Raw genomic sequence first — 15633 nt, 5'->3', positions numbered from 1 at the left:
GGATTGATATGAAGAACATGATTATCTAATTAGACTAATGGGGTATTTATAGTGGGGATTAGGTACACAAATTAGGGTTTACTAAGGGCTTAAATGACGATTAAGTCCTTGAGGAATCGCTCCTCTCAAAAGAGATGCCGGTCTCCCTTTTGCCGGTCTTTCATAAATATGCGCATCTTTCATGGAGCATTAAGAAAGGACGTATGGGGCTGTAAGGGAATCCGAGCGTCCAAGGTGTCGGGACGGGCGGATTTCCTGGTGGCTGGACGAGCGAATTCTTGAGCTGGATGGGCGGATTGTTGTGTTGATGGACGGGCGTCCCTTCCACAAAGACGCTCGGATTCTGCTCGTGCTGGACGGGCGGATTGTCTCACAGCTCCCTTTTATTCTTTTCTTCTTCCAATAATCCTCCGGGATTTAGTCGGGGATGCAAGGATTTCTTCATCATTGCCCATTCTACTATAATATGTACAAAGGCCTTCTAGTTTTGTCTTCTCTTTGATGCTTGGTCATTAGATTCGATCAATTTAGCTCTATTTTGCCATGAAAATGCAAGGTTTGCACTCCTCTCTTACCAAGGAAAAAAAACCTCAAAGAATATGCAAAACAAAGGACTAAAGAAAGTAAATGACCCAATTATGCACTAAAAAGCATAGGAATGAGGCTAATTCGGGGACTAAATATGCTCAAATAATGGTCACATCAAATATCCCCAAACCGAACCTTTGCTCGTCCCGAGTATAGAGGTGACTAAACTAGGACCGTTATTTTAACTAACCTAATAACATAGCCGATATGAGACAATTAGTGGGTCTCACTCCGCCCCTTCAACTCACAACAAGACAACCATGAGGTAGGATGCCTTCTTGCAAGGCAAGGTGGGTCTTGCCAAAATGGCGACACATCCAAACATTAAAGCACACAAAATCAAGTAATGGATGCATCTACAAAAGAATAGCCACTTTCCTCATCTAAGTGGCGCAAATTATCTACAAGGGAAGCAATTCAAGGGTACACACTCCTTCATAGATGCAATTTTTTCAAACTACTAAGCCTAGAAGGATACCAATAAATCACCAACAAGTTGTGTCAAGCTAGTAGCTTTGTCCTCAATTGTTAAATGCTTTTGTCAAGAATAGACTCCCTATGGTGTTAGAAACACTGGAGGATTGCGGAATTCCCCTTCTTGCCTAGACAAGAAGAAGGCTCGTCCCCTCTCTACCATGCACAAAAATGGATACGATGGATAAAGGGATCGATAGTATTTGAGTTTCATTTGGGAGTTTGCTTTTGTTGTTTGTTTCCCCCCCCCCCCCCCCCAATTTCTTGTGGCATATAACATTTGAGAACAATTTCTTGCCATTTCTTTTGATTTTCGGCAACTCAATACTTGACAACTTTTCAACTTTTTGCATTTTCTTTTGAACATTTTCAAAGTCACCCCATATGTAGTGAGGGTGCCTTATTTTTGAAGCTTTAGGAGTCTATTTTTGCTCCTCTTTTCTTTTGATGCAAATTTGCAAACTTTCTTTTCTTTTCTTTTCTTGAACTCAAATTTTTGAACAATTTTTGTGCCCATTCCCTTTGATGACAAAATATATGGTAGAACATGGATGAATGATGGTTGCATGGTTTCAAGGGTCACCTTGGAATAAACGGTAGCCAAGGACTTATCACACCACAAGGTACTCTTGATTAGGCCTTAATCCATGGGTCAAAGGATACTAGCATGACACATCCTAGGGTGTTTTACAAGTATTCTAACAAGCAAAGTCTTAAGAAGAAAAAGCATCTACTAGGGCCTATATACACTTGTCAAGCTTCCCAAGTAGACGGTTTCACAAAATTTTTCTAACATGCAAACTACATGCCATGATGCACCTAACATATATACATCCTAATGCATATGATTCTACCAAATAATATGCCAAATAATCTGAATGCAAGTCCTAAATTCACATTGTTTATACCGCATCAATCAAAATAAAGCCACATAGTCATTAACATAATGAGGAAAAAGGAGATTGGAAAGATCATACCATGCGGTCTTCTATATCCTCATGTCTCGGATGTGGCGTAGTCGATCAATGTGAACAAGGATGAACAAACACAATATATACAAGACTACACTACAAAGGAAATGAACATGTTTTTGGATTTTCAATTTTTCAAATTTTCAATTTTTTTGGATTTTTCGAAATTTTTTGATTTTTTTGGATTTTTGATTAAAAGTCAAGTTAGAATTTTCCATCCCCACACTAGTATGGGCATTGTCCTCAATGGCCAATACGATAGGAAATTATGCAAGCATGATGCATGATTTCTAAACTAAATGCAAACTATACTAAGCTACACTACATGATGCATGGGTTTTTGTTATGGCGGAGAGCGTAATTTAGATTACCTCCTGATGCGTATGCATGTACTTCCCCAAACCAAAATAGACATTATTTCTAATGTCTTGAATTTCGGGGTAGTTCATGCACACGGAATGCAATGCATGAAACTACAATTTGTCATTTTGGATTTTTCAAATGGGAACAATAAAAAGAGCACCTTAATGGGGCCAAGGTGCTAGTCCTCCATGTTGCTAGGACTCCACAACAAATGATTAAAATACAATAAAGAAAACAAAAGAAGTAGATAAACCATAAGAGGGGCGAAAGAGTGTAGGAGCCTCCAAGGTTTGCTAATCCTCCATCATATCATCATTATCATCATCTTCCTCCATAGAAGTGGAATCATCTCCACTCTCACTTTCACTTCCTTGCTCTTCCTCACTTTCTTCTCCTTCCTCATCTTGAGCTTCTTCTTCTTCAACATTCTCTTGAACCTCTTGTTCTTCACCTTCTTCATCAACACCCTCATCAACAATCTCCTCTCTACCCGGCCTTCCACCACTAGAGGTGCTAGGAAAGAAAACTTCCCTATCCGCCCAACTAGGCAAAGGACATGATGGGTCAAGAAGTCCTTGCCGAGCTAGATGTAGGAGGGGCGGATATTGGGCCTTGTAAGCATCCACTCTATCATTGTAAGCTTGCTTGTGCATTTACCTCATGAGTAGAGTCAAGTAATCGTTCCCTACCTTGACATCCTTTGGTTGGAACTCGTGATACTCAAATGGGTAGGGTGGTGTGACAATGGAGGAGGAGGGCTCATCAATCTCGCCTCTTTGTTGTCGAATAATGTACTCGGTCTCCTCGAAGAGTGGAAGAAGGTAGTTGGGTCGGTGAACACTCAATCGGCAAATCTTTGAAGGCAAGGATTGAAATCTTCAATTTTTAGTTATGCCCAAATCGAATTAAGTTTGGGGTAATATCCGTTTAAAACCCTTAAATTTTAGGACTATAACGCAAAATTTAACATGTGATTATTGTCATATAACAAAATTAAAAGAGAAAACGATAAAGCATAAGAATTAACCTCGGGTCCTAGAGAATTCGGCCTAAGATAGAAATCAACGTAGATTTCCTCCTAATCGTTGCACCCAAGACCGTCTGAGACTATGCCCCTTGTGCTAGAATTGCTCTCTAATTGCCTTGCAATATTGAGAGAGCTTTTGTGAATTTTCTTGATGTGAGATCTAGGATTTTCAGAGGAAAAATGCTCTCAAAACCCTAATTTTTCTTTCAAAATAAATTAGGTTACAAAAGGAGAGAAAGCTCTCCTTTTGTTCTCCTTGGTTCGGCCAACCGAGAGCCTCATGAGGAAGTGGGCTTTCACTTCCTCTTTTTTTTTAACTCGTGGTCCGACTCGAAAATGCTAAATGTATATGACGCGATTTTATTATAAATCGTCATCGGTTATCGGTTATTAAAATATCGTCTAGTAACATGAATTAGTCGATATAATAATACATGTCCGATAATGAAAATATTGTATAATTAATTTATTCAATATACATTAATCAAATATAATCGTTTCTATTTAATTTACGAATTAACTGCTTAATTCGCCTTAGCCATTATTATTTAATCCGTATTAAATAAAATATCTCAACATCGCGTTTGACTAATTATTAGTCAATAACTCCGACTAACTGCTTAGTCAAATTAGGCATCAACATGACTGTATTTTCATACCGTCACATCTCTCAAACGTATCCTATAGGTGTGACTTTTAGGGACCAGTTGATCACCGCCATCAGTATGACAATAACGTCAAACTTATCTAGCAAGCCAACCGTTATTGATAAACGTGGACCAACTGATAATAATACAAAAGTATACCCTTTGATCCTTTTAGAGATTTAAATGTTATTGCACTAACTGTAGAGGACACCAGCCCCAACAAGCTCCCACTTGTCCGTACAAGTGTATGTGCAATAACGTTATCCGCACTAACTGGAGGACACGGCTCCAACAAACTCCCACTTGTCCGTACAAGTGTATGTGCGATAACCGATTCTCATATTCATTTAAAATTTCTCCCACTCAATGTAAAACAATTTGCAGATCCGGATCCGCAAAGGTCGTATTTTACAATCGATCCGTATCTAGAGTGGTTTCCCGACAAGAGAGTAACTTAAGCGATAAAACGAATTCGTATTCGAGCATGGCCATGCATTTCGATTCTGACTCCTCGAGTGGCCCCGAGAAATATCGAGTACCGATAAAGGCTGAATATTTCCTTCAACTCGACCCCGCCGATCTAAGCACGCATGAAATGACCCGAGAAAAAATCTACTTGGCCCCCTGTTACGGATGACCGTGAGAAAGAAACCAAAGTCACCCAAAATCGGCCTTAGTCTCAAGAGAGGTCGATAGTCAAAAGAATCGACTCTTAGGAGCACCATGGAGGTCCTATCCACGACCTGGCACCGAATGTTATAAAACATTTAGGACTCCACGTCGATGTCACAATTGTGTCCTACGAGATATCCGTATAAATCGCCTCTGTGATTGGTCAGTCAACCGTTTGACTTATGGCTCGTTGAACCCACCATCAACCAACGTCACAAATTAATTGCCAGAATTATCAGCTCACGTGGGCAATTAAGGACCAAAAATATAATGTTTGTTCAGTTCACTTTGTGGTGTTCAAAATTGTCGTACAAATCCACATGAAAAACAGAATATATAAATATCAAAACGATGATGTCGTCTAGAGTACAAAAGAGAATGAACCTAATCCATAAAAGAGTACTACAACTCAGGAACACGTTTAATTCCCATGGAATTAACATGCCCTTCATGCTTATCTTGTCGTAATGGTTTAGTGAGAGGATCTGCTATGTTATCATCTGTAGCAATCTTTTCTATCACTACTTCCTTTTGCTCCACGTAATCTCGGATTAGATGAGCTTTCCGTTGTACATGTCTAGACTTGTTGCTAGACTTAGGCTCCTTAGCTTGGAAGATGGCACCTCTATTGTCGCAATAGATGGTGATCGGGTCATTTGAACTAGGCACTACAGATAGTCCTTGTAAGAATTGACGCATCCATATCGCTTCCTTTGCAGCTTCAGACGCGGCATAGTACTCGGACTCAGTCGTAGAATCTCTTGTAACACTTTGTTTGGAACTCTTCCAGTGATGCAGCGCCATTAAGAGTAAAAACGAATCCGCATCGAGATTTCGAGTCATCTCGATCCGTTTGGAAGCTAGCATCTGCGAACAGGTTGCGCATAGCTTTTGATCGCCTCCATAAGTCAATGCCTAATCTTTAGTCCTCCGTAGGTACTTAAGAATGTTCTTGACAGCCATCCAATGTGATTCACCGGATTGTTGGAATCGACTCGTCATACTCAATGCATATGCCACGTCCGGACGTGTGCATATCATGGCATACATGATTGATCCTATAGCCGAGGCATAAGGAATCCGTGCCATGCGCTCTTTCTCTTCCGGTGTCTCCGGTGCACGAGACTTGCTCAAATGCACCCCTGGAGCCATAGGAAGAAACCCTTTTTGGAGTTAGTCATCTTTGAATCTCTCTAGTATCTTGTCTATATAAGACTCTGACCGAGAGATAACATCCGACGTGATCTATCTCGATAGATACGGATGCCCAAAATTCTTTGTGCCTCACCCAGATCTTTCATCTGGAAATGGTTCTTCAACCATACTTTTACCGAAGTTAAGAGAGGTATGTCATTCCCAATCAGGAGTATGTCATCGACATACAATATTAGGAAGACAATCTTGCTCCCACTCGACTTGATATATAGACATGGTTCCTCGACCGATCGAGTAAATCCATTTTCTTTTATCACTTGGTCGAAACGATGATTCCAACTCCTAGAAGCTTGCTTAAGTCCATAAATGGAACGCTTAAGCTTGCACACTTTCTTAGGATGTTCAGGATCGATGAAACCTTCGGGTTGTACCATATACAACTCTTCCTCCGAAAAACCGTTTAAGAAGGCGGTTTTCACATCCATCTGCCAAATTTCATAGTCATGAAAAGCGGCAATCGCTAAGATAATCCGAATGGAACGCAGCATGACTACGGGTGCAAAAATTTCATCGTAGTGCAAACCTGGCACTTGGGTGAAACCTTTAGCAACTAGTCGTGCTTTATAGATGTCTTGTTGACCTTCCACAGAATGCTTTATCTTGTAAAGCCATTTGCATTGAAGGGGACGAACCTTAGCAGGTAAGTCAACAAGATCCCATACGTTGTTCTCATACATGGAGTCCATCTCGGATTGCATGGTCTCAAGCCATAGCTTTGAGTCGGAACTAGTCATGGCACCTTTATAGGTTGCGGGTTCACTACTTGTTAAGAGTAGAATGTCATCTATGTCATGTTCCTCGACCATACCAATGTATCTGTCCGGAGGAATAGAGACTCTTCCCGACCTCCTAGGTTCCTCAGGAATATTCACCGCAGCCGGGATTGAAGGAACTGGTTCCTCCAATGGTTGCTCGGTATTTGGTTCTGGAACCTTCGACAGCTCGAAGGTTCTATCACTCTTTGCATTCTCGAGAAATTCCTTCTCTAAGAATGTCGCACTAGCCGCAACAAATACACGTTGTTCGGTTGGCGAATAAAAGTAATGACCAAGTGTTCCTTTAGGATAACCTATAAAGTATGTCTTGACCGATCGCGGGCCGAGCTTATCCTCGTGTCTCCACTTGACATAAGCCTCGCAGCCCCAAACCCGTATAAAGGACAAGTTAGGGACCGTTCCCTTCCATAGTTCATATGGAGTCTTGTCAATGACTTTAGACGGACTTGTTAAGTATTAGAGCAAATTGAGAAGAGCATAACCCCACAATGAGTCGGGCAACACGGTGTGACTCATCATGGATCGAACCATATCAAGTAGTGTTCGATTTCTCCGTTCGGACACACCATTCAACCGAGGTGTTCGGTGGAGTTAATCGCAAGGCAATCCCACGATTCTTAAGGTGTTGATCAAACTCGTGAGATAGATACTCGCCACCACCCCGATCGATCGCAGTTTTTAATCTTTCTACCCAAAGAGGTTCGTACCCGATTCTCGGTATTCTTTGAATATCTCAAAGGATTCACTTTTGTGCTTCATTAAGTAGACATAGCCATATCTACTTAAATCGTCCGTGAAAGTGATGAAATACCTATAGCCTTCTCGTGCGGTGATTGACATAGGTCCATACACATCCGTATGTATGAGTCCTAATAGGTCAGCAGCGCGCATTCCAACACCTTTGAAGGAAATCCGAGTCATCTTGCCAATGAGACATGATTCACACGTGCCAAATGATTGAAAATCAAAGGCCGAGATAGCTCCATTCTTTATGATTTTGTTTTACGCGTTTCTCATTAATGTGTCCCATACGGCAGTGCCATAGATATGTTTGATCTTTGTCACCAACCTTTAACTTTTTATTCATTACGTGCAATATTTCGGTGGTCTGATCTAAACCATAAATTCCGTTCATGGATACTGCCTTGCCATAAATCATATCGTGTAATGAGAAAATGCAACTATTATTCTCTATTACAAATGAAAAACCAAGTTTGTCAAGTGCGGTAAACCGAAATAATGTTTTTAGAAAGATGGGTACATAATAGCAGTTATATAAAAATAACTCAAATCCGCTAGGAAGCTGGATCACGTATGTTACCCTCGAGACGACAGCCACTCGTGCTCCATTCCCGACACGCAGGTCCATCTCACCCTTTACGAGGGGTTCGATGTTTCGGAGCCCCTGCACATGATTACACAGATGAAAGCCACAACCAGTATCTAGTACCCAAGTTCCGTAACTTGCGTGGTTAATCTCAATCATATGAATAAAAGTAGAAGAGGAAGAAGACATACCAACAGGTTTAACGCGACCTGCTTTTATGTCCTCATGATAAACAGGACATGTACGCCTCCAATGCCCAGTCTTGTGGCAATGATGGCATTCCATGTTATCGGTCTTGCTCTTTGTCGCGCCTGATGAGGTGCTCGACTCACCAGGCCCACTCTTACCTGATCCCGACTTCTTAAACTTTGGTTTACCTACTGCTAGGCCTGGCTGAACTTTGCCCTTTCCCTTGCCCTTGTTTGACACAACGAGAACATCCTGTTTCAGGCTCCCACTGAACTTCATGTCCTTCTCGGTCTGTACGAGAAGGGAGTGTAGTTCATGAGGACTTTTCTTCAAATCATTCATATAGTAATTCGCTCTAAAGAGCGTAAAACCATCGTGGAGTGAATGAAGCATGCGGTCAATCACGATGTTCTCGCTGATTTTACAATCAAGCGCCTCCAGTTTCTCGACATTCTCAATCATGCTGAGAATGTGTGGGCTAACCGTTGGTTGGCCCTTTCGGAGTTTCGCATCAAAGAAGCGAGTGGTATGCTCATAGGTCACGATTCTCGGTGCTTTCGAGAATTCCTTAGTGAGCGTGGTGAAAATCTTGTTTGCACCTTGGGCTATGAAGCGTTTCTGCAAATTGGGTTCGATTGCAAAAATGAGTACGTTCTTTACCGCACCCGCTTCCATGGTGAAATCGTTATACTTGTCGATCTCGTTAATTCCAGCCGTGGGGCCTGGGTTTGGCGGGATAGGCTCGATCGAGATATTTGAGCTTCCGTCGGCGGCGGCAAGCATTCCGTAATGCCGCCTCCCGGTCCGCGAAGTTTGATCCATCATTCTTGATCGAGTAGCGATTCATCCGATTCATGAAGATCCGAAGCCAGGACTCTCGGTCCAATGTGACACTTGGCATTGGGTCGTCAAGACGGCCACCATTTTGTTATTAGCGAGTTTAAGTGATCGTGATCTACACTTTGAAAAAGAAAGGAAAAACAAAACGAAATAAGCAACTCATCGAGGTGATTTAAGTCTATTAAAAATTCATTTTAATCGTGTAGACTCATTGCACTTGCATAATTGATCTCCCTCAAGAATAATACAAGTGATCCCAAGACTCAATTTCCGTAAATTGATAAGCCAACTGTTTAGCTAGTTCTATCGTTAGAACTCTTGGTCGATAGATTTCCGTAAATCCTATCTATAGTCCACCATAATCACAGGATCGTACGAGTGACCATAGTGTTGAGATAAAATGGGTCAATCAGTTCCAACTTACCCGACGTAGAAGGGGTCATATTATGCCTACCGACGAAGAAGGGATTCATTGGAGTTTGACCTATAAAGACTGTTCTCAATTTTTGTTTATACGAGGAAGATCCCATCAACTTAGTTTTAATTCATTTTAAGTGAACGAAAAACTAGCATTACGTGAATGAATTAACTTAGGTGATGGCTTAATATAAAAACATGTGATATCTGTATTTCAAAGAAAACTAACGCGTGACCTCTATATGAGTCAGTTTTCATGCAATTATTAGGTGGTTTGGTTTTAGGCGGAATATGATGCAATCTATCGTTACGATAAAATAAATAAAAGAATGCAAAACGTAAATAAAAATTCCTAGTGTGGCCTATCCTAGTAAAAAGAACATAATACAACTTTGGAATCCACCGTTGGACCCGAGAAGCTTGTCTTGATGTTCCATCTTTGTCCATGCAGCGGGAGTGAGCATCCGATCTCCATCTTTGGTCTTCTCAAAATTACAATTAAAATTTACAAACATAAACCTATTTACATTCTAAATAAAAACTGTAATTACAAGGAAAAAAAATCAAAATGGAGATACGAGATCTCAAAATACAACCAAGACCGTGTTCCATCATTACGGTAACACGTTCTACTAAGCCCACACTAAGTTACAACTGTTTGTAAAAATTAAATACGTAATAAAACATTCAAGACATTCAAAATAACGAAAAATAAAATGCATCAACTAAAATAAAATTTATTCGTGACATAATTCCGTAATTATGTTAAATTTATCCAAACCACCTTTTAACGATTAAAATTATGTGACAAAACCGCTTCTATCAACTTAATTTTAATTCATGATAATCCGTTATTTTAAATTGCTTTAAAATAACTAAATGGTACGTGAGTGAACCGTTTCACTATCAAGCGAATGCACAAAATCCGTATTGTGCATTTGTTATGGCCGAAAAAAAAAATAAACACGAAATTTTTTTTTCTTTCACGGCCTGACCGTGAACAGTACACAATTTTTTTTTTTCAGCTAATTGCCGAGAGCAAGAAAAAGAGGGAAAAATTCCCGAACATCAAAAACCCTCGCAAAATCGATTTGACAAAAATTACCAATTGCAAATTAACCTAATCCGTATAGAATTGAAACTACAATTGATAAAACTTTAACATATTGCAATGAATATCGATTACAAAAACAATATGCAAAGAACAAATCGAAAACAAAACATCGTCTGATCAGCATAAAGCCGTGTGGCACGATTACCAATGCAAAAAAATTGTCACGGTTTGCTAAAAAAAAAAAACAGCCGAGTGCAAAAAAAAATTTCTGCCGAGAGGGGAAAAATAGGCTGCCGCACGGTTTTTTAAGCAAAAAATTATCGATTCAATTTGTTTAATGAAAATCAACATGATAAAATTACGTGGCCTCGCTCTGATACCACTTGTGGGGTAATATCCGTATAAAACCCTTAAATTTTAGGACTATAACGCAAAATTTAACATGTGATTATTGTCATATAACAAAATTACAAGAGAAAACGATAAAGCATAAGAATTAACCTCGGGTCCTAGAGAATTCGGCCTAAGATAGAAATCAACGTAGATTTCCTCCTAATTGTTGCACCCAAGACCGTCTGAGACTATGCCCCTTGTGCTAGAATTGCTCTCTAATTGCCTTGCAATATTGAGAGAGCTTTTGTGAATTTTCTTGATGTGAGATCTAGGATTTTCAGAGGAAAAATGCTCTCAAAACCCTAATTTTTCTTTCAAAATAAATTAGGTTACAAAAGGAGAGAAAGCTCTCCTTTTGTTCTCCTTGGTTCGGCCAACCGAGAGCCTCATGGGGAAGTGGGCTTTCACTTCCTCTTTTTTTTAACTCGTGGTCCGACTCGAAAATGCTAAATGTATATGACGCGATTTTATTAGAAATCGTCATCGGTTATCGGTTATTAAAATATCGTCTAGTAACATGAATTAGTCGATATAATAATACATGTCCGATAATGACAATATTGTATAATTAATTTATTCAATATACATTAATCAAATATAATCGTTTATATTTAATTTGCGAATTAACTGCTTAATTTGCCTTAGCTATTATTATTTAATCCGTATTAAATAAAATATCTCAACATCGCGTTTGACTAATTATTAGTCAATAACTCCGACTAACTGCTTAGTCAAATTAGGCATCAACATGACTGTATTTTCATACCGTCACATCTCTCAAACGTATCCTATAGGTGTGACTTTTAGGGACCAGTTGATCACCGCCATCAGTATGACAACAACGTCAAACTTATCTAGCAAGCCAACCGTTATTGATAAACGTGGACCAACTGATAATAATACAAAAGTATACCCTTTGATCCTTTTAGAGATTTAAATGTTATTGCAATAACTGTAGAGGACACCAGCCCCAACATTAAGATGAAAGGATGTTGCTTTGTATCTTAAAAATCGACTCAAAGGTTGAATATTTTGGTGTTTGAATGGATTGTTGTTGTAAAAGGAGTGATTAATTGTTGTTGGGAGGAAGTTTGGATTTGATTTTGTTGAATTTGGTTGAGGAAATCTTATTTTGTTGATGTGGAGGATGAGGGTTTTTGGGGTTTTTATGTTGAGGGTAGTGTTTGAATGAAGAAGAAATGAAAATGAATGAGGGAGTAAGGGTTTAAAAGGCCCGTTAATTTTGAAAACAGCAGCAGGGACGAGCGGATTGGTGTCTGGGACGCTCGGATTCTGCGCGATTTGCTTCAGGAAAAGACGCTATGGGACGAGCGTCTTTGTGCAAAGACGAGCGGATTCCTCAATGTGAGACGAGCGGATTCCTTAAAAGACGCTCGGATTCTTTTACACGGTGTTTCTTTAAAAATCAACAGCATAAAGACGAGCGTCTTCTCTGCAAGACGAGCGTCTTGTTTCAGACGAGCGGATTCTGTACTGGGACGCTCGGATTCTATGACAGACCATTTTCTTGAATTGCACAGCTCTGCCAGACGAGCGTCTGGTGGTATAGGACGCTCGGATTTACCAGGACGAGCGGATTACCTTAAAAGACGCTCGGCTTCATCCCCGTCCACACGGATTCAGGTCCATCCGTGGGTACTGCATAACCCATATCATTTCCATCCTTCAATTCTTGTGTTCTTCATTGTGGGGGCACTACAAAGGCATGAATAGCCTAGGCAATTGCTATCCCCATACTAAGTCAAAGCACTACACATCAATAAAATCATAAGTCTCTCCCTCACTTCTCTCAAAATGATGAATATCTTAATCAAGGCACAAAAATATAAATCCAAAAATGACAAAAAATGCAATGTAAAAATTGAAATGCAAGTTAGGGAGTTAAAATATTTACAAATGGTGGTTTAGGGAGGACTCCACCAAAATCTCATCCAATGTGAGATGTCAAGGGGGCATGTTCAAGGTGTTGTTGATGTTACTCAACACCTTGAAGAAGTAGTCGAAAGCTTGTTCATTGTCATGATAAAGATCCTCAATCGGTCTTTGCACTTGTTGTTCTCCATGATGGTCTTGGTTCATAGCATTAGCAATATAGGGATTGAATATCCCTTCGAACTCATCATTCCAAAGACAGCAAACTTCGTCTACTTGATTAACAATTTCTTGAGTTGATAGAGACAACTCTCCTTTCTTCTTGTCTTGGCCAATGAGGCCATCCTCTTCACTTGTCATGGGTGAGGTTTTCAAGCTCTCTTTGTTGCTATTCTCTTGCTCTTTTGATGGAGCATCATCAACTTTCTTTTTTCTATTGGAATTCCGTCTTCTTCCTATCATCCTTCCGGCTATAGTGATCAACCATGAAGCATGGTTCATGAAAACGGGGAGCTCTCATGGTCTTGTCAAGATTGAAAGTTATGCTCTCGTCTCCAACTTTGTAGAGTATGCTCTCCGTGCTTCACATCTATTACCCCACCTGCGGTGTGCAAGAAAGGTCTACCGAGAATGATCGGAATATTAGAGTCTTCTTCCATGTCAACGATGACAAAGTCCACCGGGATGAAAAATTTTCCAACTCTCACGGGAACATCTTCCCATATCCCTAATGGTGTCTTCGTCGATCTATCGGCCATTTGGAGTGTGATGTTGGTACATTTAAGCTCTCCCATCCCTAGCCTTTTACTAACCGAATACGGCATAACACTCACGCTTGCTCCTAGATCACACAAAGCCTTGTTGATCGTGGTGTCGCCAATGGTACACGGTATTGAGAAGCTTCCCGGGTCTTTAAATTTCGGAGGTGAACTCCCTTGAAGGATTGCACTACTCACCTTAGTGAAGGCGATAGTTTCAAGCTTCCGGATCGACTTCTTTTTCGTAAGGATGTCCTTCTTGTACTTTGCATAGGCCGGCACATGAATGATTAATTCCGTGAAAGGAATCGAGACTTCCAAATTCTTCACAATTTCCATAAATTTCCCAAGTTGGTCATCAAATTTGGGCTTAGGTTGACGGCTAGGGAATGGAAGTCTAATCATGATGGGCTCTTTCTCCTTGGCCTTCTCTTCGCTTTTCTTTGAAACTTCTTCTTTTGTTCGTTCTCCTTCCTTGGAGTTTTTCACAACCTCTTGTTTGTCACTAGCTTTCACAACTTCATCCTCAACTTGCTTCTTTGGTCCCTCATATCTCGTACCACTCCTCAAGTGAATGACACTAACCGTTTCATGTCTTGGGGGATTACCGTGAGGTGGTAATTGCCCCTTTTGCCTTTGAGAACTTGAAGATGCAAGTTGGGTCAATTGAGTCTCCAACATTTTTGTGTGGGCTAGGATGTTGTTGATGGTGATGTCCTTTGCTTGAGTATACTTTTGCATTTGAGTGAAAAACTCTTGTTGATTCTTTTGCATTTAGAGGACCGCTTTTTGAACATCAAAACCTTGGTCATTTTGTTGATTGTATGGAGTTTGATTTTGGTAACCTTGGTTTTGATTGTAAAAGGGTCTTTGATTTTGGTTTCTCATGGGAAGTGGGGTGTATGTTTGTTGAGGGTTTTGAACATTTTGGCTTTTGTATGAGAGATTTGGGTGGAATTTGGTGTTTTCATTGTAATAGTTTGAATAAGGGGTACCACTCTTGTATGCTTGAAAAGCATTCACTTGCTCATTAGTTCCCCTACATTCACTTTGGTCATGTCCCAAAGTTCCACAATTCTCACATATCCCACTTGGAATTGATGAAGATACTACAATGGCATTAACATGATGCTTTGGTGATTTTGAGGCTTCTTCAATTTTAGCCATAACCTTTTTGAATTTCAAGTTAATGGTATCAATGTGAGCACTAATTTGTGCACCCAATTGAGTAATGGAGTCCACTTCATGCTTTCCCTCTCTAGTAGCCTTGCGAGGTCTACTATATTGTGAGTTATGGACCGCCATTTCCTCAATCTTGTTCCAAGTTTGATTATCGTCAACTTCGGTAAACATGCCATTTGATCCCATGTTGAGGATGTTTCTTGAGTCTTCATAAAGAGCGTTCCGAAATTGTTGTACCAAGAACCACTCGCTAAGTCCATGATGAGGACATGAGCGACAAATTCCTTTGAACCGCTCCCAAGCTTCATACAAAGATTCTTCATCCCTTTGCTTAAAACCCGTAATTTGAGCTCTTAGCATGTTAGTCTTTTCCAGAGGGTAGAATTTTTTGTAGAAAGCTAGAGCCAACTTCTTCCAAGAGTCAATTCCAAGAGTAGCCTTATCAAGGCTCTTCAACCATTGTTTTGCGGTGCCGATTAGAGAGAAAGGAAATAAGATCCATCGAATTTGGTCTTGAGTCACACCGGTTTGTGAAATCGCATCACAATAGTCACAAAAAGTCTCCATATGAGAGTGAGGGTCTTCACTAGGCATCCCCCCAAATTGGCTTCTTTCGACTAATTGGATAAATGCGGATTTGGCAATAAAATTTCCGGTTAAGTGTTGTGGTGTGGGAGTACCATTGGGTAGGTTCTCCTCGGTTGGTACGGAATGTGATGAGAATTTTGGCATTGTGGGTTGATTTTGTGTTGGATTTTGTGTTGGGTTCTCCTCACCTTCACTTGCAAAAGGGTTGACGAACTCAATAGTGTTTGGTTGAATATATACAACCTCACCAATACCTCTT

General features: G+C 40.2%; 1 non-coding gene across 1 annotated transcript; it reads left to right on the top strand.

The window, feature by feature from the left end:
* Positions 1 to 15039: 15039 nt before the first annotated feature.
* On the top strand, positions 15040 to 15146 carry LOC141616292 (small nucleolar RNA R71). The gene has a single exon (XR_012530648.1). It is a non-coding gene; the product is annotated as a small nucleolar RNA R71 (small nucleolar RNA).
* Positions 15147 to 15633: the final 487 nt, after the last annotated feature.

Source organism: Silene latifolia, chromosome 11 (genome assembly GCF_048544455.1).
Source record: "Silene latifolia isolate original U9 population chromosome 11, ASM4854445v1, whole genome shotgun sequence".
Taxonomy (NCBI): domain Eukaryota; kingdom Viridiplantae; phylum Streptophyta; class Magnoliopsida; order Caryophyllales; family Caryophyllaceae; genus Silene; species Silene latifolia.
This window is presented reverse-complemented; position numbering and strand designations above follow the sequence as displayed.